The sequence below is a fragment of the Salarias fasciatus genome, chromosome 5, assembly GCF_902148845.1.
Source record: "Salarias fasciatus chromosome 5, fSalaFa1.1, whole genome shotgun sequence".
In the NCBI taxonomy this organism is placed as follows: domain Eukaryota; kingdom Metazoa; phylum Chordata; class Actinopteri; order Blenniiformes; family Blenniidae; genus Salarias; species Salarias fasciatus.
The window spans coordinates 33,062,543-33,090,370 of NC_043749.1; the positions used below are offsets into that span (position 1 = coordinate 33,062,543).

The 27,828-nt window shown below is 45.2% G+C and overlaps 1 protein-coding gene and 2 long non-coding RNA genes across 3 annotated transcripts in view; 2 read left to right on the top strand and 1 right to left on the bottom strand.

The window, feature by feature from the left end:
- LOC115388518 (heparan sulfate 2-O-sulfotransferase 1-like) overlaps positions 1–27,828 on the bottom strand; it is a gene marked incomplete at its 5' end in the record, with an annotated part of 183,075 nt that overhangs the window by 80,608 nt on the left and 74,639 nt on the right. The window lies entirely within an intron of this gene.
- On the top strand, positions 18,436–19,213 carry LOC115388751 (uncharacterized). The gene is made up of 3 exons (XR_003931513.1): positions 18,436–18,512; positions 18,621–18,947; positions 19,128–19,213. It is a non-coding gene; the product is annotated as an uncharacterized LOC115388751 (long non-coding RNA).
- LOC115388740 (uncharacterized) lies at positions 25,943–26,307 on the top strand. The gene is made up of 3 exons (XR_003931503.1): positions 25,943–25,993; positions 26,070–26,205; positions 26,281–26,307. It is a non-coding gene; the product is annotated as an uncharacterized LOC115388740 (long non-coding RNA).

The following is a 27,828-nucleotide window of genomic DNA, read 5'->3' on the forward strand; positions in this document are numbered from 1 at the left end:
TCACTGCCTCAACCAGAAAGAGCTGCTCGTCTTCAGTACGTCCAAAACTCAGCTGCCAGGCTGCTGACCAGCGCCAACAGGAGGTCCCACATCACGCCTGTTTGAAAATCTCTCCACTGGCTCCCTGTTATTCCACAATGCATTAACAGACACATCTTCATCGCTTCATCTGCTTTCATCCCTGTAGAAAAAGACAAATGTGTTGTGAGCAACTGAGCTTCACAATTCCACAGCCACACAATGAAAGACCAACAATGCCAGTGTAGGGGCATTCCATTAAGAATGAGCCAAAACTACATCAAGAGATGGACACACATCTGTCCAAAATTGTTCCCAACAAACTGATACTGAACTACAAAATGACATGAACATTGGACTGATTGCAGGACTGCTGTAATATCCTATAGTTTCAGCTCATCAACTATGACATACAATCTAAAACACACAACGACAGAAACGTTTGAGTAACTTACTACAACAATGTTGACTCGGTCAACGTGGCAGCATCTGCAGGGTCAGAGGTAGAGTCCAGATGTTTGGAAGCTGCTGCTGAAGAGCTGTCCTCTAATGGATCATCGCCCTGCTCCAGATCCTCCTCCAGGTCCACAACACATCTCTCTGAAGGTCTCTTTACTGCTGTTGCTGAGGAACACAAAAGCTCTGCAGCGGATGGCCCAACACTAAATCCTTGCAGGACGCCGTGGCCTGGACACCTGTAAGCAGATAGAATCTTCACTACAGAAAGTCCACCCATGTGACACACAAAGACAGCCATAAATTACACTGCAAGTGAAAAGTATTACAACACAAAAATGATTCCAAATGATTCCACTTCATCACAAAGAACTGTAGTCAGGGTGGCTCCAGACCTGCTCCTCTCAAATGAGGCTGAAGAATCCTCAAGGATAGCTGTGTGCTCACAGAGGGGGTCTGCAGGGGGCCGGTCTGCCGTGAAACATCCCTGGATGCTGGAAACTGTGTGGATGCACCGCTTCGGCTGGCCTACAAAGAGAGGACAGAGCTGACACCAACATCTTCTCAAATATGGACTCACAACAGCTACCAGCAGGGCAACAATGAGGAAAACAAACAGACACAATTGTAAAAAGTGAAGGGTTACAAAGACTGTTTCACTCCCAGTGTAAATCATATTGTAACATAGCCAAAGCTTGTTCGTCCAATAAACGTCACCAGTGCAAAATGTGTATTGTATCAACCTTCCACTTATTTGCTGCTGTGGCCTATAAGTGAGACTCCAAAGCCCTATTCACACGGCAGTATGAAGACCTCAGGACCAATGATGATTTGTCAGCATTGAGAAAGATGTTTGTGATCTTGAGCCCAATGCGCAAAGTGTGTCATTTGTAAAGTCAGAACACCGTAAATGACCTGTCATATTTCACCAAACACCAACGTGAGAATGTGCGTATCAGTGACTGGGGCTGGTCATTGCCACCATAGACATAATAAAGAGTAGACCCCGCTTGGGGCGCTGCGCAACGAGAAATACGGCCGCCATCTTGGTCCGGTCCAGAGGCGCATACGCTCCAGTCATTTGTGTGGAGATTCAGCCGGAGCTCTGCTGTGACACCTGTGTGTGGGACGGTAGCGAGCAGGGCTCAAGGAATAACTTTTCACAGACAGGATTAAACGTTTTTTCAACATCACACCTGACTGTAGACTCATTAACAATTACAGCAACTTTTAGGAACAGATTTGCATTAACTTGAAAAATGAGAATGAGAGGTTCTAAGAAACTTTAAGGAATAAAATAGAATGAAAAAGAAGAAAGTGAACTCTTAGATGATTTTGTGTTGATCTTCTGTTTCATTTTGCATATTTTCTAAAGACAGAAATGTGAGGAAGAAGTGAGAGATCGCTCTAAGGAGGGAGAATTTCCCAGCAAGAGACTCGTCTGTGCTGTATAGTGAGACTTCAGAGAGCAGGATTTCCACAGGACAGGACAAGGTTGTCCGCCTTAGAGATGGCGTTATTCCATCCATCTTTTTTTTCTTTTTGTACATATAGTCAAAACAATATGACTATGTGCATAGGAACGAAAAAAAGCCAAAAGGCTTGTACAAATGCTGCTCCTGCACAAATTCAAAGTGGAAAAAAAGAAATGACCATGTAAAAGTCGTACATAAGAAGATGAATTAAAATCCAGCTCAAAAACAGAAAAAGAAAAACAAAGAGAAAAGAAAAGAACAAAAGAGAAATCTTATAAAAATATAAACAAAGAATAAAAGAAAACAGACAATCTAAAGCAATTCCCATGTATCTCATGTATTGTGTTTGGATGAGGTCAGATATTGCGATATTAAATTGTTCTTTAAGTTGCTTTTGTAGTTGAAAGAGTAGGAGCATCACAATAAGGCTGTTAGCGTTGTTGAAGGGAAATATTCTATTGATTACATGGCATACATTACTTATCATTGTGATTCTCTCTCTCTCTCTCTCTCTCTCTCTCTCTATGTCTTTCTGTCTTGTCTTCATTTTAAAACAGTCGGCTTATGACATTATATTATATTTTGACATGTGTATATAAATAGATATATAAAATTAAACTAAACAAAATAATTACAAATATTAAATTAGTCTATTAAAACCGCCAGTTATTAATAATTATTGAGACATAGCAGGAACCTTGCTCTAAACATAGACATATCCCTGATTAATTATTAGACTACGGCATACAGCTCTGCCAGCATCTTCTAAAATATTATTTTATTCATTATAAACATTTGAAAACGCCAAAAATTGTGGCCTCTATCATGCCTCTTTGAATGACGTTTGCAGATGAAAAAAATGCGCAGTATTGAGCGAACTATGATTGATTTAATGTGCAAATAAAGTTGTGTTGAAGTCCCCCTGATATTATTTCGTGTTGAGTATTCGAGTTTTTCTCCAGTGGTTTTTCGCTCATTTGTTGAAAGAGAAATGAGTTTGTGAAAATAAAATGGAGAAATGTCCAAAGTAACAGAGTATAATGAAGCGATGCTAGCAAGAGTAGCTAACATTAGCTGGCATGCTAAAAGCACATTGAAGAGGTTACGGTGGAGGAAAGCTGGCAAACAGGATGATGTAAAGAATGTGGGCAAAAGTAGCCCCCGCAGAGTAGCTCTGCGGTTCTAAGGTGGTTCATGTGTGTCTCGATCGTGTTGCAGTGGATCAGTATGTATGCTAATGCGGGAACCGAACTCGCTACCCTGCAGTCCCAGGCCTGTGTTGCTAACCGCAAGGCTACACTACGGGGGCCCAGTAGAACAAAGACAGAGGGCGTATTTAAGCCTACTGACGTCACGAGGATGCGTTGGCCTCCAGTGCGCATGCGCCAAATCTCACTTCATTTCAACACACTGTTTGCTGCATCAAACTCCACGTTCAGCTTCATATGAAAACACACCGAAAACCAACTAACAAATGTCACCTACACTTTCACAGCACAAACAAGTCCAACACACCTGAAAAAGGGCCCAATGCTTTGCTCTCTGTGCCACCGACTCACCGGGATCAGCTCCTCTTCTCTGCAGACCCAACTAATCAATAGCGACTGGCTTTTCACAGGCTCAACAGGTAGATGGCAGAGTTCAGGCAGAAAGGCCAGATTCTTTTTCATTGAAGAAAAAAGAAAAAAAGAAACATTTTCACAATGAACTTGAACAACAACGGGCTTGATGTGGGCCAGCCCAGCTCTGTGGTCACGCTCGTGAGGCTAAATGCGCATGCTCCCGAGAGCTTGGCAATACGTTCCAGCAATTTAAAGCCCCGTTTCAGCCCATTGATGGCAAATCAATGTGCTGGCTGATAAATTGTGGCCCGTTTTTGGCCAATCAGAACGTTTGTTTGGTTTTACGTCAATCTCCAGTGCGCATGCGCGAAACTGGGTACATTTGCGCATTTAAAGTGAAAACCTGCCAAATGAAAGTTTTAAAATGTGAAAGCTGAAGCAGTATTGTGATGTGGGAAGCCTAATCTTTTATCTTTTCAATAGTTTTTTCCTAAACATCTCTGTAAATTGTTCAAGTGTAGTTCATGACATTTTCAAAATAAAATATGGAAAAATGAAAAATATTTTCTTTCCGTGTAGAACTTATCTCCAACAACTAATGTGTATCATAAGTTTGAGTTCTAAATGTGACATGTTGATGTGAAATGTGTATGTGTACTATTAAACCATCCTTTGACTTTGGCCAATATAAAACTGTGTCGTAAAAGCGTAAAGACATGATTTTGTGGAGATTGGAAGTTTTCCTGTGACCAGTATTTAGTAAATATTAGAATGAATCACCCAGGCGACTCATTTCTCTCATTCAGATGGCAAATATGGCAGTGTCATTTGTTGTAATAATCATGATTTCATTTGCTTATTTCCATCTTGTAATTGGAGAGAGTGCAGTCTTCCCTGTTCACCCTGAAGGGAGAGTGCTGGTGCCCACCGCTGAGGCCAAGCAGAAGGAGAGGACCCGTTTGCACATGGACCAAACTACAGAACTTGTCAGAACTTGTGAATTTGTGCATTCCCGAGGTGGAGATCTATCTGACAGGACGCAGCTTCTGGCCAGCTGCAAGCTGCAGTTTGGCAAATACCAAGGGCCAGCCTTCATGTGGCTGCTGGAGAATGCCCTTGGTTTCAGCCACATACCTGGCCAGCAGCATAAATAAGGACTCGGAGAAAGTCCAGAAGGACAGCAACCTTTCTGCTGACAAACTGTTGTTCCTGGAAGATGCTGAAGAACTTCCAGAGATGCAGGAAGAAATAAACCGCTATCATTTGAATTTTACTCATATGTATGATGTCAATACAGGTGAAAGAACTCTGTCCTCACCTGATGTGTCCAGCCCCAAGAGAGAAGACACAGCACCCACAGCTATTTACCACATCACCAAATACATGGCATCATTTGACATGCTTTTTCTTTTTCCTGTCAATAATGATAACTTTTCATCAATAAGATTTGTGCGTATTCTTTTATTCAGACCACAATCCCCTGTTGTCTCGTCCGCAGCCCTGCCTTCCATCGCTGGATGGGAAGTTGATGAAGAGGAGGACCCAGAGCTGGAGTTTCTTCAATAGAAAAATCAATCACAATGCACACCAGCAACGAGGAACGTTTAAAAAGGAAACTCTGTAGCCGATGTATCCCCAAGATGATCCACCATGGACATGTAACAAAATAAATACCGTGTTGGCCCAAATGTAGGCATTGTTTTTTTCCAAAAATTGAATTCTCCAAAATGGGGTCTCACTATCATCGAGGACCAGATTGTTGTTACACATCAGCGCCGCTAGATGGAGCCAAAGTACCAGTGAGCAGGAAGCAAATGGAGAGTTCTCCAGTGATCTGATGAAAAATGGAGGAAGGTGACCATCTGGAAGGAAGGGGCTGGAACGCTGGACAAGTGAGCAAACAACAGAGGAGAAGTTTAAACTGATGGTTCAACACAGCAGAGTCAACAAACAACTGCCAAGCAGCCAAGATATATTAGACTGAATTATTAATGCTCATGAAGTTGAATAGAACTTGAATTTGATGCTTATAAAGTTTTTTACATCATTAATGCAGTTGTTGAACCTTTGAGGAACTTATTTGTTGCTTATTCACTGAGTCACAGCCTCAGATTTTGAGAAAGGGAATGTAGTTTATTTAATACTGCAGTAATATTTCTTGATCTTTTGTTAAATTGATTGATAGACAGATGAAGGAAGGAGAGTCTGTGACTCTTGGCCAAGAACTTGAAATTGATGCAGGCGAACAAATGTTTTTCACCTCATTTATTGCAACACGTTCTCCATTGGTTGTCCACACACACACACACACACACACACACACACACACACACACACACACACACACACACACACACACACACACACACAAAGCAGCACATTGTGCTTTCTTCTGACCAAATATGAGAAATGGAGAAATGCTTTCGGGTGACTGGGAGACTTCCCTCTTTCCATGTGGAGAATAAACACAGCTCTCCCCCGGTCTCAGATCAGCGTGACTTGTGGTCTGGTGGCGCCCCCTTGTGGGAAAAGGGAAGACGTGTGAATTGACTGAAACTCACACAGTCCAAACTGTACAAATGAGGATTGTTGTTAATGTAACAGATGATCAATGATCCACCTCAATATCTGAGGCCCTTACACCAACTTTGAAAACACCATGTTGTTTGTAGGTCACTGCAAATGCCATTTGAATTTCAGAGCAACATCAGAAAGTTGGTCAAACAGTGCTGTGGAGAAGTGATTTTGGCATTGAAGGGGATGAAATGCTTGACAGACACAGACAAAAGAAGAGTGGAGGTGGTGTGGCGTTGTTCACTCACACCACTGTGGAGTTTCAGGTGCTGGAACACATGTGAAGCATAGATTACAATGGATTTCTGATGTACCCTCTTCTTAACCGTCTGTTTTTACCGTCTGGAGTAATAGTCTAGTGGTAGAGCGTACGCCTCTCACCCGAGAGCTCGTGGGTTCGCGTCCCGGCTCTGTCGTGTTGTTTTTTTCACTCATTGAAATTCTGGAATTAACTAAAATTAATTAACTAAAACTCACCAAAAACACCCCCAAAGCGTTTTTTCTCTTTCCTTCATGCCTGCCTGTTTGAGTTTTGCTCGTTCAAAACAAAAACGCTGGCTAGCTTTAGCTCTTTAGCTCGAGCTTCTCTTCACCCAAAGACACACGAAAACGTCTTTTCCTGTTAGAAACTCACCAAGCGCAGACCCTTCAGACTCTTGCTCTTGCTTCATTGTTGCTTTCATCCGTAATCCCAGTTACAAATGATGACCGAGGGCCTGCGGGAGGGGGGCTCAGGGGAGCCATCTTCTCCGTGCCACGTCAACATGGGAAACAGAGCGTTTTCACGGGTAGGGGAGGGGCTGCCTCTCTGAGCAGCACAGCAACGAGCAAAGCTCAAACAGGCAGGCATGAAGGAAAAAGAAAAAACGCTTTGGGGGGGTTTTGGTGAGTACATAACTATATAACAAGGTTAAAACATAGAAAAAGTGAATTTTGCATGATACAGCCCCATTTAAAGCTAGAACAAAATAGTCCAACATGTGGGAACATTTGCTTGTAACAAGCAAAGAAACGTTGTGGTGTAAGAAATATTGACTTAATTAAGTGTTGTGCTTTATTGATGAAGCTGACTTCAAGAATGTTTTAGTTAATTCCAGAATTTCAATGAGTGAAAAACACAACACAACAGAGCCGGGACGCGAACCCACGAGCTCTCGGGTGAGAGGCGTACGCTCTACCACTAGACTATTACTCCAGACGGTAAAAAGGGACAGTTAAGAAGAGGGTACATCAGAAATCCATTGTAATCTATGCTTCACATGTGTTCCAGCACCTGAAACTCCACAGTGGTGTGAGTGAACAACGCCACACCACCTCCACTCTTCTTTTGTCTGTGTCTGTCAAGCATTTCATCCCCTTCAATGCCAAAATCACTTCTCCACAGCACTGTTTGACCAACTTTCTGATGTTGCTCTGAAATTCAAATGGCATTTGAAGTGACCTACAAACAACATGGTGTTTTCAAAGTTGGTGTAAGGGCCTCAGATATTGAGGTGGATCATTGATCATCTGTTACATTAACAACAATCCTCATTTGTACAGTTTGGACTGTGTGAGTTTCAATCAATTCACACGTCTTCCCTTTTCCCACAAGGGGGCGCCACCAGACCACAAGTCACGCTGATCTGAGACCGGGGGAGAGCTGTGTTTATTCTCCACATGGAAAGAGGGAAGTCTCCCAGTCACCCGAAAGCATTTCTCCATTTCTCATATTTGGTCAGAAGAAAGCACAATGTGCTGCTTTGTGTGTGTGTGTGTGTGTGTGTGTGTGTGTGTGTGTGTGTGTGTGTGTGTGTGTGTGTGTGTGTGTGTGTGTGTGTGTGTGTGTGTGTGTGTGTGTGTGTGTGTGTGAGTGCGCCTGTGCCCGTGTCCGTGCGTGCGCACCTGTCTCTCTGTCAATCTGTCATTTTCCAGCATCCTTGTATTCCCACAGCTGAGCAGCCACACTTAGAGGAGGAGGAGACTGGAGACTGACTGTGAAGCAGCTTTGTGTGGAACTCCAGCTACTAAGGTGTATGTCAGGTTCAGAGGTCACTGATGAACATGTTACTTGAAGTTGTTGTGTAATTATCTCCTACTTGAGCTAATTTACTGTAAAAAAAAAACATTTGAAAATAGATTGTCCTATTGTGTATGATATTTACATGTGAATACATAGAAAAGCCCAGACCTAAACATAGAAAATCTCAATTAAAAAAAATCAATGAAAATATGTGACACACTATGTTTTTCCGGAGCTTTTCCATAGCCAGAGCCTTCCCGGTAAGCAGTGCAACAACTTTCATCAAGTTGGCGGATGACACCACGGTGGTGGGTCTCATCTCTGGAGGAGATGAGACTGCTTACAGGATGGAGGTGGAGCGACTGTCAGACTGGTGCACCATCAACAACCTCACCCTCAACACCTCCAAGACAAAGGAACTGCTAGTCGACTTCAGGAGGTGTAAACCAGACATACAGCCCATCACACTCAGCGGGGACAGGCTGGAGATAGTGAAAGACTTCAGGTTCCTGGGCACATACATCAGCCAAGACCTGACTTGGACTGCAAACTCCACATCCATTCTGAAGAAGGCACAGCAGAGACTCTACTTCCTGAGGATTGTCAGGAAGAATAACTTAAGAACTGAGCTCCTGGTGTCCTTCTACCGCTGCCTGGTGGAGTCGGTACTCAGCCATGGCGTCTGCTTGTGGTTCTCCAGCTGTACAGTGGCGGAGAGGAAGCAGCTCCAGAGGATTATTAGCACCGCCCAGAGGCTGACTGGCTGCCCTCTTCCATCTCTGGAGGAGATCTATCAGACCCGCTGCCTCAGGAGAGCCCGCAGCATCATCGGGGATTCCTCACACCCCAGCCACCACCTCTTCCAACTCCTACCCTCAGGGAGGCGTTTCAGGGCAATAAAGACAAAAACACACAGACTCAAAAACAGCTTCTATCCTACAGCTGTCATTGCCCTGAATACTGCACCATAACCACTCCCTGAACAAGAACAACATGTGACCACCAACTGCGTCATATATTTATATTTATATTGCAAGACACGCAAACTTTTAGTCTATTTATTTTATACCGTTTCTGCACTATTTTTGTCTTGCACTATTTTGTCCTTTTGTCTCTTTTGTCTGCACTGCCCACGACAGCTGCTTTTCTCAATTTCATTGCATTCTTCTGAACAATGACAATAACCGAGCGCTATTTAAGTAGCGTATAATGGAGATGGCTGTGACTCCCGGTGGGACCACATGGGAAGTCAGCCCAAACCCGACCAACAGGACCCCCGACAGGCTGCTGAGGTGGTTCTGACATAGATCTCACAAAGGCTTCAGATCCACTCCGGTTCTGATCAGACCACGACCGATTATTTCCGACTTTTTCAAGTGCATGACTGGAAATATGCAAATCATCGTGACGTCAGAGAAAGCTGATTGGACGATTGAAAAAACTCACTTCCTGATCTTCACCCCGCATCGTCTATTGTTTTTTTTAATCATTATTATTTCAATTGGAGGCACAGGCCATAGATTTACATGTAGAAAGGCCAGATGGCTCATTGGAGTTTCGTCGGCGGCGTCAGCGGTCGGCCATCTTCCCGAGGGGGCTTCTCCGGAGCCTCTGCAGTGGTGGATGGAAGGTGAGCAGCCTGCACAGACAATAACACACTGAACTTGCTGAATTCTTGACGGATTTACAAACGGTTTGGTTTATTAAAAACCCTATTAACGTGGCTATGATTCAGGCCACGCAGACCTGTTGAAATTGCAGTTTTTCTTTTCGAAAATCGCTGCATAGTTGTGTGTTTGCTACAGCCATTTGCAAGACTGGGAGTTTATTATTATTATTATGGGACTTTGTTATTATTATTATTATATACGTGAGACCAATAATAATTTTGTGACAACAACATATTTTGTCTAAAAGACAATTTATGTGGATGCAGTTGGGTATTAGCCAGCAAAAAAATAAGAGGTTGTGAATGAGATGTGAGCCACTTGGACGAACCTGGACTTCATTCTATAGAGGTGTCAAAGGCAGGACCTGCTCCAGGACCTGCTCCAGGACCTGCACCGTTGTCATGTAAACAGGCCCCCAAAATGTTGTAATAGTCTCTGCGTCCATAGAGAAATGATGTCAACAACAGCTCTTGGTATCTTACATTCACATGGAACACATGAGCACTGGAGAGAATTTAAAGGAACTGCTGCCTTTTATGGGGAAGGTTTCCTCTGTGGCTTTAGAAGATGGCTAACATGATGATGAAGATAGAACCTGTGCCCTCTCTCCTGTTAGGACACTCCATCTGTGACAGTGTGCTCCCTGAGGACCGTCCAAACCAGCCCAGCGACCGGCGGCTGACTCACAGCGATGCGGCGGTCACAGAGACAACGGGCTCGTCTGCTTGGCGGACGGATTACTTTTGCTTTACTCCAGCTTTGTTTTTCTAAATCAGATTTTTGGACATTGACTTCAGCTGCATAAGTGTTGAGCAGAATGCATGAGGGACCCTGTCAGGAAATAACAGATGACAGTACATCCACCCATAGAGGATGGAGATCCTGGTTCAGAGGCTCAACCCTCCTCAGCAGCCACGGAAAGACAGCCCTCTGATCAAGACATGGGGTTTAAGAGAGAGAGGAGCAAACAGTCCATGACATCCATGACCGTGCCTTTTTTGAGCTGCCTGATTCTCTGACTTTGTCGTCTTGAAATCAATGTCCTCAAAAAAAAAAAAAAAAAAACCCCTCCTGACCCTCATTTCCAACCTGAACGATCCACTGGAGACACTTTGACTGTGTGAAATAACAGTTTGAAATCAGCACACTGGATGTCTGTGGACCCCTCACCAATCAACGCTGGTCCTGCGCCTCAGCCAGCCTCCAGCTCCACACGGTGGAGGCCTTGATGCAGACCTGATGCCGCTGATCCGGACCACAGTCACTAAGTGGCAATGATGGCGCCTGGACACCCGCACCCACGTCCTTTTCTGGATCCAGGAGAGTGAGGGACTCCTTTGTTTCAGACTGAAGCAGCTTGTGAAGGAACCACGCTGTATATCCATAAAGTACCGTTTATAAGAGCTGATTCCAAATGCTCATCTGGAAGAAAACTGATTCCAGCATGCATGCCTCTTCTTCAGGGTGAACTTTGAATTTGACAGCAGCTCATCTTGATATTGACGTTTTCAGATGGACAACAGTTTTTAGAACTCTTACATGAAGTCCATTTCATTGGAAAAAACAGATTCCTCCTCCCTCCTGAGTGTAATCTCAGCCTTTGTAGAGGTGAGACTCTGTAATGAGGCTGGTGGGGGTGAATGCTGTTAGAATCATTTAGATGCTTTTTCCACTTCCACAACAGTTTGATCTCAGGCGGGCCAGACCAGTTACAGTTGCACCCACGATTATCAGCTTTGCATTGAAGCTTTTTTCTTTTTTGACAATTCCAAATGTTTTCCCCAAATATTTCTCAGCTGGTGGGCCACGGACCACGTGGGTGTTTGCCAGTGAAAATAGAGTCCAGGGGGAAAAAGCTGAACGTCTATTCACATAGCTGAACAGTAGATGGCGATAATTCCTTCTAAAACGGTTTGACACCCACCCTCAGGATTTCGTATTGGTTATTTTGACCCCATCTGTACAATTTAGTGCACTGCTTGACTTTTTCTGGACTTCACGGGAGCAGTGCATTCATGTCAAGAAAAATAAGGTATTTTAGGAGCTTCTATGTATTATTTGAATATGTATGATTTTCTCAGTTAGTGTTTGAATTTGTTTTTAAATACTGGATAACTTCATGAGGGCCCCGTCCTGCCCACCTGGAGCAGTCGTTCTGAGAGGCGTCGCAGAAACACAGCGGGTGGTGTTCGGTCTGGAGAACTTTGGTCCTGCTTCACCACACCTGATCGCAGCGAGGAGTCTGATTCTGGGCCTCCCGGGAGCTTCTCAGTAGATCCAGGCAGACATCTCCCAGGGGGGTCTGCTTCTGCCATGTACCATGAGACAAACATCAATTCCACTTTTTACTGACATGATTAACAGCTAACTGGCCAGCAGTGATATAGGGGGAGGCGCTTCATTAATAATAACCTTCCTGCTAAATTTGTTACCATTTCAAAACGCTAGTCACAACTTTCTTCAAGAATATAATGGTGTCTGCCATCAGTCTCTGAGGAGTCCTCACATGTCCTGCTCTCCGTCCCTCTCAGAGAGCGTCCTCCTCAAGCCAGAGGTGGCTGAGACTGAGCGGCGTGTCGGTGAGGACCAGCCGCCGCCGGCCAGAGGAGACAACACGGTCATCATTTACAACAGAGTGCCCCAGACGGCCAGCACGTCCTTCACCAACATCGCCTACGACCTCTGCAGGAAAAACCAGTTCCACGTCCTGCACGTCAACACCTCCCCAAACAACCCTGTCCTCTCTCTGCAGGACCAGGTGAGCGAGCAGGACAAGCAGGACTCCAGCTCCCACACCAGCTGGTTTCCATTCACCCTGGTGCTTCTGATGCAGCAGAGACAAAGGGTTCAATAACACATTCTCTGGCGTGGTTGCACGCCGCTGTGCTGTTTCCTGTTCCCTCTTTCATACAGCAACGGTAATCAGTTTTAACATTACCAACATCTGTAATATCATTAATATTTACCGATGCCAAAGTCAAAGAGGGCCTGGGAGCAGTCTGTCCAGATGCTGCTGCTGACGGACCTGGATGATCTGGAGCGCTGGGGGATGTGACCGGGACACTGCTGGAAGGCTGCAAGAGCACCGGGAAGGAAAAGGAATTCATTCATACGCAATAAAACACCTGCAGACATTCATTTCATGAGATACTAACAATACCTTTGTTGCATGGAAACCGCAGCTACATGTTTGCATCTGGCCAAACAAAGATGATTGTCCCCTCAGCTGCATTGGGCATTTCTCAATCTATCTTATAATGCCTCACACTTTTATTTTAATAAAGTTTATTCTTAATATGTGCACACTGAATACTAATTATTCTGTCCAACTTTACCTTCACATAAAGATCATGCCACTTTTTCTGGCGTGGTGCTGCTCTGTTTCCTGCCTCAGAGGGCCAAACGCTGGAAGCAGGGAACCTTCGCAGGTGAGAAACCCACTCCTCCTCCCCCATGGCTCTGTGCTTCTTCTGTTTGGAAGCCATCTGCCATTAACAGAGGAATAAATGCACACATTGCACCAAAAAGTCCAGCCAGAGTTTATACCTCATTAAGAAATAGCTATTACTAATATGTTTTCAGTTACTGTCATTATTATTTGTAAGTACATACGTTTAAAAAGAACCAATTCTATTATATCGTATGTATATTATGCCTTTAATGGTGCTCAGTGTTTGTTCTTTTTTTTTTGGGGGGGGGGTGACTTTACTGCAGTGACACTGCAAATTAATAAAAGATTTTCAATGAAATTTCTCAGTTTTATATATATAAACTGCTTGAAGTGAATTGGCACATTGCATAATTAAACAATACTCACGTGGCTGTGATAACAATTACAACAAAAACAGCACTTTAAATAGCTAGGATATAGCTGAGGAAAGCAAAACTGAAAGAAGCTCTCAATTCTCCTTTTTTTCCATCTCCCCCTCTTCTCCACCTTCTTCCCGAACAAATTAAACTGACAATATTTCACTTGCAAAATACAAAAGTACAAATGCTAACTCAGAAAAAAAAAAGGGCTGGTTGAAAACTCTGGAAACTCCAGCTTACGGAAGCCCGACAGGCTCGTAACACAAACTCGAGGGCTTCACTCCCAGGCGCCACCTAGTGGTACATGACTGAGAGAACGGCAGCAGAACAATGAATACACCAAAGAAAACACTGACGTGAGTGAAGCACGGAGAGCGATTTCTCATTGTTTGTTTAAAAAAAACTATAGAAACACAATAGAAGGTGCGGGGCGAAGAGCAGGAAGTGAGTTTTTTCAATCGTCCAATCAGCTTTTTCTGACGTCACAATTTCCCGTCATGCACCTGAACAAGTGGAAAACAATCGCTGGTATTGTGGCAGCAACCAGAACAGGTGTGCCAGACCATGTGAAATCGACGTCACAATGCTGTCGGCGACCTGGCAGGACTCGGTTGGTGGGGTTTTGACAAACCTGTCATGTGGTCGCACCAGGAGTCACACTCATCTCCATTATATGCAATTGAAATAGTGTTCGCGGCATTTCATTATTTGTTCAGCAGTTCTGCCTGGAAGATCGTGCTTTGCTCGAGCGGGGGCTCGTGAATCGCACGTTCTGTACAGCTGTTCGCCCTCATTGTGGGGCGTCAGTCAGGCGGTCTGTTGAACAGGTGTGAAGACGAGGGCGGAGTTGCAAGAGAGGGGATTGGGAGGGCAGGCAACTCCGCTGCATCTCACACTTGGTTAGGGATATACCCTTTTTCAATTCAAACCTTCATTCAATTCATTCATTCATTACAAATAGCATTTTTTGCCTGCAAGCTCAATTTACTTGGCGACAATACTTCAACCAATCAGCGCTTCAAAACAAAAACGCTGGCTAGCTTTAGCTCTTTAGCTCGAGCTTCTCTTCACCCAAAGACACACAAAAACATCTTTTCCTGTTAGGAACTCACCAAGCGCAGACCCTTCAGACTCTTGCTCTTGCTTCATCGTTGCTTTCATCCGTAATCCCAGTTACAAATGATGACCGAGGGCCTGCGGGAGGGGGGCTCAGGGGAGCCATCTTCTCCGTGCCACGTCAACATGGGAAACAGAGCGTTTTCACGGGTAGGGGAGGGGCTGCCTCTCTGAGCAGCACAGCAACGAGCAAAGCTCAAACAGGCAGGCATGAAGGAAAAAGAAAAAACGCTTTGGGGGGTTTTTTGGTGAGTACATAACTATATAACAAGGTTAAAACATAGAAAAAGTGAATTTTGCATGATACAGCCCCATTTAAAGCTCGAAAAAAATAGTCCAAAATGTGGGAACATTTGCTTGTAACAAGCAAAGAAACGTTGTGGTGTAAGAAATGTTGACTCAAAATAAGTGTTGTGCTTTCTGGTCAAGGATGGTTTTTCAACAAATACGTCAGTGCAGCTCTGTGATGTGTGACTTGAAGATGAAGGAAGGAGAGTCTGTGACTCTTGGCCAAGAACTTGAAATTGATGCAGACGAACAAATGTTTTTCACCTCATTTATTGCAAAACGTTCTCCATTGGTTGTCCACACACACACACGCACACACGCACACGCACACACACACACACACACACACACACACACACACACACACACACACACACACACACACACACACACACACACACACACACACACACACAAAAAGCAGCACATTGTGCTTTCTTCTGACCAAATATGACAAATGTAGAAATGCTTTCGGGTGACGGGGAGACTTCCCTCTTTCCATGTGGAGAATAAACACAGCTCTCCCCCGGTCTCAGATCAGCGTGACTTGTGGTCTGGTGGCGCCCCCTTGTGGGAAAAGGGAAGACGTGTGAATTGATTGAAACTCACACAGTCCAAACTGTACAAATGAGGATTGCTGTTAATGTAACAGATGATCAATGATCCACCTCAATATCTGAGGCCCTTACACCAACTTTAAAAACACCATGTTGTTTGTAGGTCACTTCAAATGCCATTTGAATTTCAGAGCAACATCAGAAAGTTGGTCAAACAGTGCTGTGGAGAAGTGATTTTGGCATTGAAGGGGATGAAATGCTTGACAGACACAGACAAAAGAAGAGTGGAGGTGGTGTGGCGTTGTTCACTCACACCACTGTGGAGTTTCAGGTGCTGGAACACATGTGAAGCATCGATTACAATGGATTTCTGATGTACCCTCTTCTTAACCGTCCCTTTTTACCGTCTGGAGTAATAGTCTAGTGGTAGAGCGTACGCCTCTCACCCGAGAGCTCGTGAGTTCGCGTCCCGGCTCTGTCGTGTTGTTTTTGTCACTCATTGAAATTCTGGAATTAACTAAAACATTCTTCAAGTCAGCTTCATCAATAAAGCACAACACTTATTTTAAGTCAATATTTCTTACACCACAACGTTTCTTTGCTTGTTTCAAGCAAATGTTCCCACATTTTGGACTATTTTTTTCGAGCTTTAAATGGGGCTGTATCATGCAAAATTCACTTTTTCTATGTTTTAACCTTGTTATATCGTTATGTACTCACCAAAAACACCCCCAAAGCGTTTTTTCTTTTTCCTTCATGCCTGCCTGTTTGAGCTTTGCTCGTTGCTGTGCTGCTCAGAGAGGCAGCCCCTCCCCTACCCGTGAAAACGCTCTGTTTCCCATGTTGACGTGGCACGGAGAAGATGGCTCCCCTGAGCCCCCCTCCCGCAGGCCCTCGGTCATCATTTGTAACTGGGATTACGGATGAAAGCAACAATGAAGCAAGAGCAAGAGTCTGAAGGGTCTGCGCTTGGTGAGTTTCTAACAGGAAAAGACGTTTTCGTGTGTGTTTGGGTGAAGAGAAGCTCGAGCAAAAGAGCTAAAGCTAGCCAGCGTTTTTGTTTTGAAGCGCTGATTGGTTGAAGTATTGTCGCCAAGTAAATTGAGCTTGCAGGCAGAAAGTGCAATTTGTGTTCTGTTTTTTCAATGTTTCTGTTTTTCATTGCTGATTGGATGGATGATGAAACCTGTAGGTATTGTAAAAACTGTTGGCTCCTGATGCCGAACTTCTGGACCAGAAGCGGGAATGGGACCAGGGTGTTATTGTTGAAGATGTGTTTGAGGTGAGTGATCCCTTTATCTGCCCAGGAGCTTAAGTGTAATGGTTGTTTATTGCTGGTGAAGTCCGGGTTGTGCCAGATGGGGGTGAAGAGTGAGGGTGCCAGAGTGGAGTCAGTGATGCTGTGTAATTTCCACCAGGCTGTCAGAGCCGATGATATTGTGGGGTTTTTGAAACAGGGGTGTTTTTTGATAGACTGAGTGAGAAATGGTAAATCTGCTCAATGTATTTCATTACTAACTGTCTGTTCTATGTCTAACCAAGTGTTGTCTGACTGAGTGGGGTGGGTCCATTTGTAGATATACTGAAGCTGATTTGCTCGTGAATAGTGGTGAAAATGTGGTGCATTGAGTCCGCCTAATGTTTTTGTTTTCTGAAGTGTGGTCAGTTTTATTCTTGGGGGTTTATTTTTCCAATACAATTTATTGATGGATGAATCAAGAGAGTGAAACCAGATGAGAGGTGGGTGAGCGGGGATCACTGAAAGGAGATAGTTAATTTTGGGGAGGATTGTCATCTTTATTGTTGCTATTCTGCCTAATAGTGATAGTGGTATTGGAGATCATCGTTTATTGTTTTGAGTAATGGAGTGAAATTTCAAGTAATCAACTCTGACAGCCTGGGAGAAATATGGATTCCTAAGTAAGTGATGTGACTTACCAGCACCACGCCAGAAAAAGTGGCATGATCTTTATGTCAAGGTACGTTGGACATAATAATCAGCATTCAGTGTGCACTTATTAAGAATAAACTTAAATTAAAAAAGTGTGAGGCATTAAGATATATTCAGATTGTATTGTAGATTGAGAAATGCCCAATGCAGCGGAGGGGACAATCGTCTTTGTTTGGCCAGACGCAAACTTGTAGCTGCGGTTTCCATGCAAATAAGGTATGTTGGTATCTCGTGAAATGAGATACCAACATACCTTATTAAATGAGATACCTCTGCCACCTCCATCCCACCAGCGACTGAGAGAGCGCTGAGGAAGTTTTCACTCCAGTTATTTTCTTTGCATTGATGTTTTACAAAACTTCAAGTAATAATGGCATCCTCATTATTTTGTCTTTACACTGCTGTCTTGAAACAATGAGGAAGCATCAGCCTCATCCTCAGCTCCTCCAATCCCACTGTCCTCTGCTACGACCTCTGCGTGTGTCCCATCTGCTCCACCTCCGACTGCTCCACCTCCGACTGCTCCCTCTGAGCTCTCCACATCCGACCCTGTTCACGCTCCAGCAGGAGAAGCACAGACAGCTCCAGGTTCTGAGCTTTACTGGCTGCCAGCGGAGATGAAAAAAAAGATACCAGCTCAGGATCAGAGATGGATTTCAGCCGCCATCTGGAAAAACCAGCGACTGCGAGTAGACCTGGAGTTGTGGTCCGCACCACCAGAGCCTGCTCTTATTTACCATCAGGCTCCTACTCCAGAGCGGTTTTTCACCCACAAGCTCCTCCTGTGGATGCCGCATCACTTGTGGAAAGTGAGGCTGCACTGCCCTGTGTGCAGAAAGCAGCTCCCAGGTGCTGGTGTCCACAAGAGAGCGCGCAAAGTCTTGGATATTGACAGTTATTACATTTTAATCACAGAGACTCTGAGATGCAAGTCAGTTGGGTGCAAAACAAATGACATCTCCTCCAGCAAGACCATCCTTGACCAGCTGGATATGGCTCACAGGCTGGAGTTCAGGCTGATCCTGACGCAGAAGTGAGTAAACCAGATTGATAAATGTTTGGAATCAAAGCAGATTGATCACTAGCTGTCTTTATTAATTCTGTGTGTCTCTTTTGTTTATCTTTCTCTTTCTTTTAACAGATTTGCATGTGACATCCGTGTCATTAGGTTTTTGAGGGAGAGGACGCTGGGAAACAGCCCCACACGTTTGGTTAAACAGCTGAAAGAAAACCACAGCGAGGAGTGGCTGAAGCGCCTCTGCCGATATCTTGGGGCATGCTCTGACTTTGCAGCTCGGCCCAGCTTGCTCCCCGTCACATTCCAGGAGCCTCTGAGCCAGTAGCAGTACCAAGTCACCGCTGGATGTTGGCTCTGTATGGGCCAGACATTTTGAGCAGGCTGGACCACATTAAAACCACAATAACGTCCACATTTGGCACCATCCTGAAAATGGACTCCACCAAAAAGGTAGATCACTTCGATGGACATCCTTCGATATGAAATTATTATTTTCAGTCATATATGACAACACTAAATCACAACCTGAACTCTGAATGCTGTGGTTTTTATGAAGATGAAATGTGATACTAATGTGCTTCGTCCCATCTGAAATCACAACACTGTATGTGGGCTTTTGTGTCATTATAGATCACCAAAAAACTGTCTGGCGTTGCCAGAGGGACTGGTCTGTGGCTCTCATCAGTGAGTAATGAGGTGGGCCAAATCCTCATCAGTGTCTTGACTGCTCAGGAGGGTCCTGGGCTCCACATGATGGCTGCTGGGCTCATCCGGCGCTACAGTGATGCTGGAGTGGCTCTTCCTCACTCCTCTATGTTGACACTGACTGCTGCACGCAGCAAGGAGAACAGACAAAGCTGAAGGAGAGCTTTGGTGGGTGGCCAGATGTGCTTGTAAAACTTGACATCTACCACTTCGTGCGGCGGCTGGCATCTGGATGCACAAATGAGGCACATCCCCTGTACCCCACCTTCATGGCCAAGCTGTCCTGCTGCATCTTTGAGTGGGACAGCGGTGATGTTTCCTTGCTGCGGAGGGCCAAGAGGGAGCAGCTGAGGAGAGAAGGTGTTCCTCACTGATAAACTGGTGGACCAGCAGATCACCAAAGAGGACCTGGCCCTGCACTGCAGAAGACGGACAAGAGGAGAGCCACAGACCATCATCATGATTGAGGGGCTGCTTAACGAGCTGATGGGTGTGAAGGGCAGAGACCTTCTTGGTGTGCCTCTCTTAGACCAGGAGAGGATGCAGAACATTTGGAGAGTCCAGAAAAGGCACATAAAATGCATTCAGGACCAACCAGGTGTGCTCCTGTACCCCCAGACTGGAAGTACCACCACCAAGGAGGGCATCATTCTCCCAAAATACCGATGTGCCAGGGGGTCGTCGTCACTGGAATGTTTCCACTGTCGTCTACAGAGGTTCATTCCAGGTTTGTATTAATCCCTTATTCATCAGCAAGGTAAATGTGATAAGCTTTACATTATTGCAATGGAGACACAGCGTCTGTATTGCAAACTCAAATAAATAAATAAATAAATAAATAAACAAATCAACAGCTTACAGTGTTTATTTGTTTTAATGTATTTTTAGGAACGAGTGCCAACAGTGTGAATTTCCAGCTGTACCTCCTGGATGGCCTCAACAGACAGAACCAGGACAGAGAAGCTGCCTCTCTGGCAGTCCAGACCTCGTCACTGCGAAGCTGCTCAGGTGACCTTGTTCCCTGTGTCAACACCTACAGTACCAAGGTGCTTGGAAGGAAACTCGTCCCTTCTTTCCAACCTCCGTCTGTGTACACGGGTGAGTTCAGAATTTCCCCTCAAGTGCCCTTAAATACATAAAGAACAACATGATTAATTAGTTGCCATTGTTTTTTTTTATCAATTTTCTTTTCTACTTTCTATCCCAGGAGAGCTGATAGGTATCGATTACCTGTTCAGGCAGACAGGAAGGGCCATGCAGAACACAGAGCCTGACACCGAGGAGACCGACCAGCTGCTGGAGGACATTGGCACAGAGGGGGAGTTTGAAGACGAAGGCTTTGAAGATGCAGACGTAGACCCCACCGTAGGATCCTTGGACACCACAAGCCCATCTTCTCAGCCACCACCAACCATCACCTCCCCAGTCTGTGTTGTGGAAAGCCCCGCCTTTCCCCAACCTCCTGCATCTGATCCCATCTCGTCTGCCCCATGCCTCCCTGCTCCCACCCACCTTCCAGCTGCTCTGCTGACCTCTACAGTTGCTGTGAGTATTGGTGATAGTCTTATCTGGAACACCTGCTATTTATGATATTCTAAAATGACTTTTAACGTGTTTTATTTTTGGTTGAGTATAAAGTTTTATTTGTGTTACAATCTTTTTCAGACTGTGGATTTGAGTACCACCAGCTCAGACTCTGCTCCTCTCCCTCCCACTGTCACCACTGCTGTTGCCACAGATCCACCTGCTGCTCTCTCTCTCTGCTCCACCTGCTGCTCTCTCTCTCTGCTCCACCTGCTGCTCTCTCTCTCTGCTCCACCTGCTGCTCTCTCTCTCTCTGCTCCACCTGCTGCTTCCTCTGCTCCATCTGCAAAGAGCCGGGCACACTCTCACAGACAGGTGGGATGTTCTTGTTAATCCTTGGATACCATATTTTTTTTATTACAACGGTCTATTACTAATGGTCATCTTATCTTCTGTAACAGTCCACTGGTGCATCATGTTCCACCTCCAGCAAAGCCTCTGCTGCTCCTCTTCCCACCACCATCACCACCTCTGTCTCCACTGCTTCAGCTGATGTTCCTTGCAGGCCACCAGCTATGAGCCCAGCAGCACCTGAACAGGAGGTAATATCAGGTTATATTGCACTTAAATGTTATGTTTTTGCTTGTAGTAGGATTGTTTTTAATTGTTCATTTACTGTTACATTGTCAGGCTGAGGATGAGCATCATATTCCAGGGATGGACCGAGTGAACAGCCTGGCAGAGTACTTGGTGGCACTGCGGACTGAAAATGCACAGACCCTTTCTAATCAGCAGGCCAGCACCATCATTGCTCTGTGGCAAAATTTACTGCCACATGATCAGCAGCGTGTGGCCTACGCCGCTCGGCACCAAGTGCGCCTGACCACCGGGCGGTATAAACAACCCAGGTCCAAAGCAGAATTTACACCAGGGGTGGAGAGCAGGACCCGCTGTGTCCTCGGTTCCTCGGGATCTCCTGCCCAGTGGCCAGACTGTTGTCGCCTGGTGGAATCAGTCTTCATAAAGCTCTGCAACATTCACACGAGCCCGCAAAAAAGGATGGACATGCTCTCACGAGGTTTACATTTGATTCTCAGGGACGACAACAGAATTAGGCAGCTGGTCCTTGGGAACGGCATGTAATGCAGGATACCACCATTCAGCTGTATGCAGTCAACCAAACAACTCTGACGCAGGGGCACAATAAAAGACTAAAGCGACAGGACTGCAGAATTTTGCTGCAGGGGGTCAATCTGCCTGCCCCAATTCCTGTAGCTTCCACGCCTCTGCTACCACCTCAGGTACGAGCCACTGCTGCACCAATACATCCTGGTCCAAAACTTTTGTACAACTTCCCCGAAAGCACAGGAGGGCAGGCTGTACTCAAGAGAAGACACCCTGCATCGCCATCTGTGAGTGCTCCACCAGCAGTTCGCCCAAGGCTGTCTGCTCAGAGGCAGATCTTTCCCAGGCAGGCAGCAGCAGCACCACCACCACAACAACCACAACCACTTCCACCACAACTACCACAGCCTATGTTGATCCCTGTACCTGTTGTTTTCAATCCCACACTTTCCACAAGCCCCTCTATATTCCGGGCTCCACCAGTCCATATGCCGGGACCAATTGCACCTGCTGGCCCTCTTCCTCCTCCTCCCCCCACTCGCAGGGCTTACAAACGGACGGTTGAAAAAAACAAATGTGGCCAGTGTCACCAGCCCCGCACCAAGGAAAGTGGGCACAGCCAGTACTATGGTCATGTGTCCTGCCCACAGAATGCTGGTGTGCCACTTGACCAGTGGATGCAAGAGATGCGGCAGAAGAGGACCAAGGAGTGATGGAGTCTGGGACTCTGAATGTTGTAAATAGTTTTATATGTTCTTAGCACGGCTATTCAGTTATTATTAATCCTTTTTTTTATAGTGTTGTATATAATTGTGTGGAAATGCTTTGGTGTGCATAGTTAGCTCTTTGTGTCATACTCAAATAATATGTTTGTATTTTTCAATAAATCTGGCCTTTATTTTTGCAGCAGTGCTTTTGGTTTGTTATTCACATAAATATCTGTTTAGTAAAGTAAAACAGACAGACCTTTTTGCAATTGTGGCGCGGAGCGGTATTGTAATTTATCAATCTCACTATTAACTAAAAAACCAACAACGCCACTCCAGGAATTGCACCTAGAGAATTAAAGCCAAAGCACACAGATTCATAACCTTACTGAGAGGCGGAGACCAGTTGGTTAAGTTTGGACAGGTTTTATTTACAAGAAGAAATGTAATTAAAACAATTCTTTATTACAACAGTATTTTTAAAAATAAGGCCAAGAATTGCTAAAATAGTGAAGCAAGTTTTCTTATTTCTCTTGCTCTCACCCACACGCACATGCACACACACAAACACACTTACAGTGAAAAAGGGGACTAGGAGCTGGGGCTTAACCGTGACTGGGGAGGGGGAGAACCAGAGGGGGTAGAAACCTTAAACTCAGGGAAAACACAAAAACTCAACACAGCAAACCAAAAAAAGGAAGTGCACCACAAACTAAACGGAGACGACCACCACCAGGGGAATCCACCACCACCACCACTTGACTCCACCACCAGCTCCGAGAACAGAACAAAACAAATATTACAATTTATAAAAAAAATGAATTTCAGTTTTCCCACAATGGAGGGAGGGATAAACAGTGTCCCAACTGCGCAGCCCTCCTTCCACGAGACTGCGACCAACAGAAGTCAAACCCTCCCTGCGGTTGGACGAGGCGCCGTCCTAATGGCGGCCACACTGAACGCAGGGAGAGGTGAAGGCAGTACAGGCCGCGACAGGACAGGTCCGCACAGCAGCAAGCAGCGACAGCTTTGATTTGACCTTTTCTTTTCACCAAACGTTTCAACTCTTCAAAACTTTTAACGGAACACAAAACTTTTTATTACAGAGATATCATCATGACAAAGAGGAGTTCTTTTCTTAAGTTTTCATGACACAACGTGGAAAAAATGCACAAAATACAGAAAAAAAAAACTTTTTCAGGAGCCATTTTCCTGACTGTAGATTATTTTTTATTCATTTTTACAGTTTCTTAGATGTAGTAGTTATTATAAAAACAATTTTTGGCTTTCTCAATGTTTTCTTTCAGTCTCTCCACAGCATTTTCATTTCCTGAGAGACTTACAAATTGGCTTTTTCAGTTATTACTCATTTGTTTAAACTGAATGTAGACACAGTCAGAGGATTTCTGTGTGATGGAGCAGGAGTCCACGACCAGTCATCTGACATAGAAACTACACATTTCTTTTACTTTTTTTCAGTTTAAGGAGTCCCAATGCTTCATTTTCACTCAGTAACAAAAGGCGCAGTATGTAAAACGTAACTCATTGCTGTTTGGTGGATTCTGAATTTCCTTCCGTTTCATGTGTGTCTTTAAAGTGAGAACTGTTAAATGTTCATGACAGGATATGCTGAGGCTCGCTGCTTGGCCTGCTGACTTCACTTCAGTCTCACAGCACAACACAGAGAGTTTAGATAGACAATCACAAATGTTTTGCTGATTTGTAAAAAACAGAAGAGAAAAGAAACAAAACACTGCACAATCAATAGGAATTGGTTATTTGGGTTTCTGTTTTTCTGTCACGAGGACAGCCGGGATGCGAACCCACCAGAGCGAGCCATCTTTTTCATAGCGATGATCAGATTAGCATTGTTTTAGCATTAGCATCATTTTAGCATGAGAGTTACTTGGTTAGATCATTTAGCGTAGTTCACAGGTGTAATTTACGGAGGGTTGGTGGGTTATGAAAACCCAGGGCGCGCTGTGTTCCCAGTGAGCACCGCTCTGCTCCGCTCCGAAGCTCCATGTGAGCACCGCACCGCCCGTCACCGCTCGGACTCCTCGGTGCCAGCGTGCGCTGTCACAACAACTCAGCCCCCATTTCATTTGAAGAAATTCACGATGATTGTTATATGTCATACAATGCATAACATAGTTGATATAAGAAGAGACATTTACTGTGAAAGGTCATTTTGGCTTCCACTACACAGTATGTTATTTTGATACTGCCTGCATGTACGCTGACATCAGATTGCAGCTGGAGATGATGGAAGCAACACAGTGTTTTGTGAAATCGTTCCAGTTACCATCCTCCTCAAACATGGGACAACACAGCAGACAAACACACAGAAACACAACAGTAACGTCCCTACAGTGGACAAAACCTTGATCATCAGACCTTGCCATCCTCACTCCCAGCCTCGTGGCTCAGTCAGTCCCCAGTTTCTGGGGGCTCGTCCGGTTATGATTAAAGCTACACAAGCAGTTTTACAAGCCACATTATATGCATTCATATTATAGTCCATTTCCACTAGACTATATGTAAGCAAGCAAGCACTCAAATAAAATGTAAGATTTCCCACAAATCCCCCTCTTGGCCAAAAACAGATTTTAGGACCACAAAATTAACATTCCTGCAAAACATACATTTCTGCATGGTCTGCAAGCATGTCTCCAAGTACATAAATAAATAAGTACATCAATTAATGAATAAATAAAGCAATGTTCAGACAAGCAACAGTTTAAAACAAAATGGTGAGATGAGTGTTGATACTCAACTGCCTCGGTGGACAACTGACTTCCCACAGTCCTCTCTTCAGGTTAGGAGGCCGGTGTGTCCTCTCCTCCAGGTATGGAGCTCTTCAACCTAGAGAGGCGAGTGTGACAGATGTGATACCACTTGGCTGCTTTCTCCTTCAGTCAGACAGCATGGGTCGTCCGGGCTGTCACTTGGAACGGTCCGTCCCAACATGCCTCTGTCCACCCCCTCTTGGGTCAGCGCAGGTCCACAAATCCTAGATTCACGTCCTACTCCAGGTGTTCATTGCGATCAGGACCAACCTCCTGGTCCTGGAAATGGTCTCCCGGTCTCTGGTTCCAACAGGGTTAGGAAGGATAGTTAAACTGAAACACACACGCAGGCGTGTGAGCGTGGCTCTTTTCTCAGCTTTCTTTGAAGGAAATTAGTTTCTTGTGTTTATCAGTTGTGTGTGTGTGTGTGTGTGTGTGTGTGTGTGTGTGTGTGTGTGTGTGTGTGTGTGTGTGTGTGTGTGTGCGTGCGTGTGAGCGTGCGTGCGTGCGTGCGTGTGAAGCTGCAGAAGGAGCTGAAGAACCTGTGTGTGGAGGAGGGCCAGCTGAAGCGAGCTCTGGACATGAAGCTGAACATCCGGCGGCAGAAGAAGGAGGTGAAGGAGCAGCACGTGAAGGAGGTGCTCGGGTACGGGCCTGCGCTCCTCCGCGCCGCACGCCGTCCACCGTGCTCACGCCCCCGCTGACCCCAGCCGCTCTTTCAGCCAGTGCACCCACATCCACCAGAGGCGCGAGGAGATGGCCGACAAGATCCAGAAGATCTCCGGCCAGACGCAGCAGCTGAGGGCCGAGATCAAGAGCCTGAGGGACGTCTGCGGCGAGGAGACGGAGAAAGCCCAGGTACCGGCGGCCTCCCGCAGCAGCGGCAGGCCACTTCCTGTTCCCACGCTGACGCCTTCCTCCTGTCCCCTCCAGGCCATCTACAACACCCTGTCCGCTGCCGTGGACAAGCTCCACCAGCGCATCCAGGCTCACTCCAGAGACCTGGAGCTCGCCGCCGCCAAGATGTCTGCAAACATCTGAGCCTGTTTACTGTTCTCATATCTTCTCACTTTCAGAGCCTGATCAGACCAGGGGGGTTCCACAGTCTGACAGCTCATCTGTTTAATGCTGTTTTGTCTTCTGTTTAATGATTCATAAAGACAAACCAAGTCAACCATGTGTTTGGAAAAATTCTTTATCACTTGTCTTCATATTTTTCTCATGAAAAGTTTGACCACATGCCGACTCTTCTGTTTTCCTGATCAGCCCAGCCTCTTTGGACTTCAATCTAGAAACACATTTCCACTCTGATTTCACTGTAAAGCTGATGCTGCTGCATGACGACGAAGAGAAAAGAACTGAGGCTGGTTCTTCAGCCGATCCCCGAGCTGACGGGGTCAGAGGTCGTCCTCCTTCGGCCCTCGCCTCCTCTGTTATACAGGCGCTCAGCTCCACAGCTGCTCAGAGAATGCTAGGTAGCTATGCTAAGCGACCCCGATGGACAATAAATGCATAAATTGGACTACATCCGGCCAAATGTCCAGGTAAGAGGCGATTGTTTTTTTTTTTCCGCAGTTAGAAAAAGCGATCTTGCTGTTGGCTGTTCTGTGGCATTTTGTGGCGGATTCTGTGGTTTTAGAGGGCTTTGAGTGCTATGGTTGTAATCAGCGGAGTCTCAGCTCTCATATGAGAGGCTGTTTGTGTGAATTGTATCAGGTTAAATTGCGCTATTATCAATATTTCGGCGAGTGGGTTGACACGGTCACGAATATAGTTCATAATTCATTTAGTTCGTGTTTGAGCTGTGTTTGGGGTGTGTAAGAATGGCTGAAATGTTCGGTTAGCCCAGGTTTTGCTGTTTAATTTGAGGATAAGCATCATGACATTCTGTCAGAAATAATGCATATTATTAGACAATCTCTGAAATGTTTGCTGTCAGGCCCCCAATTGGGGGGCGCTCGGGCTTAAGGGGTTTTAAAGGGGATATTTCTGTGTACATTTAGGTTGAAGCATTAGCAAGTGCAGTATTGAGCTTTTTGTGAGTTGGGACTGTCTGTTTTCTCCCTTGAATCCATGTTTGGAGCTGAGCAGAAGACTGAAAAGACTGTAGAAGCAGTTTGAAAGTTCCTTCACTCGTCTGGACTTGATGTGAAAATATGAAGCAATGAATGATCTGTGGCTGTAGAGGGCAGCAGTACGCTTCGATGAGAAGAAGAAGAAGAAGAAGAAGCGGACACAGGACAGAGCATCAGGGTGAAGCGACAATCGGCTGTGATGAGGTTTTTTTGAAATGGTCTTGGATGTAAATTGTGTGAAAATGAGTGTAAAAGAGGTGAGGCTGTGATGTGTGAGAATGCAGCAGTTGTACATGCGTGTATAAAGAGCGTGAGTGAAGGTGGTTGAATGTGTTTAGTTTTGAAAAGTAAAAACCTAACTAAGCTATTGGGCGATCTGGCAAGTAACTAGCTAGCTAACTGATGG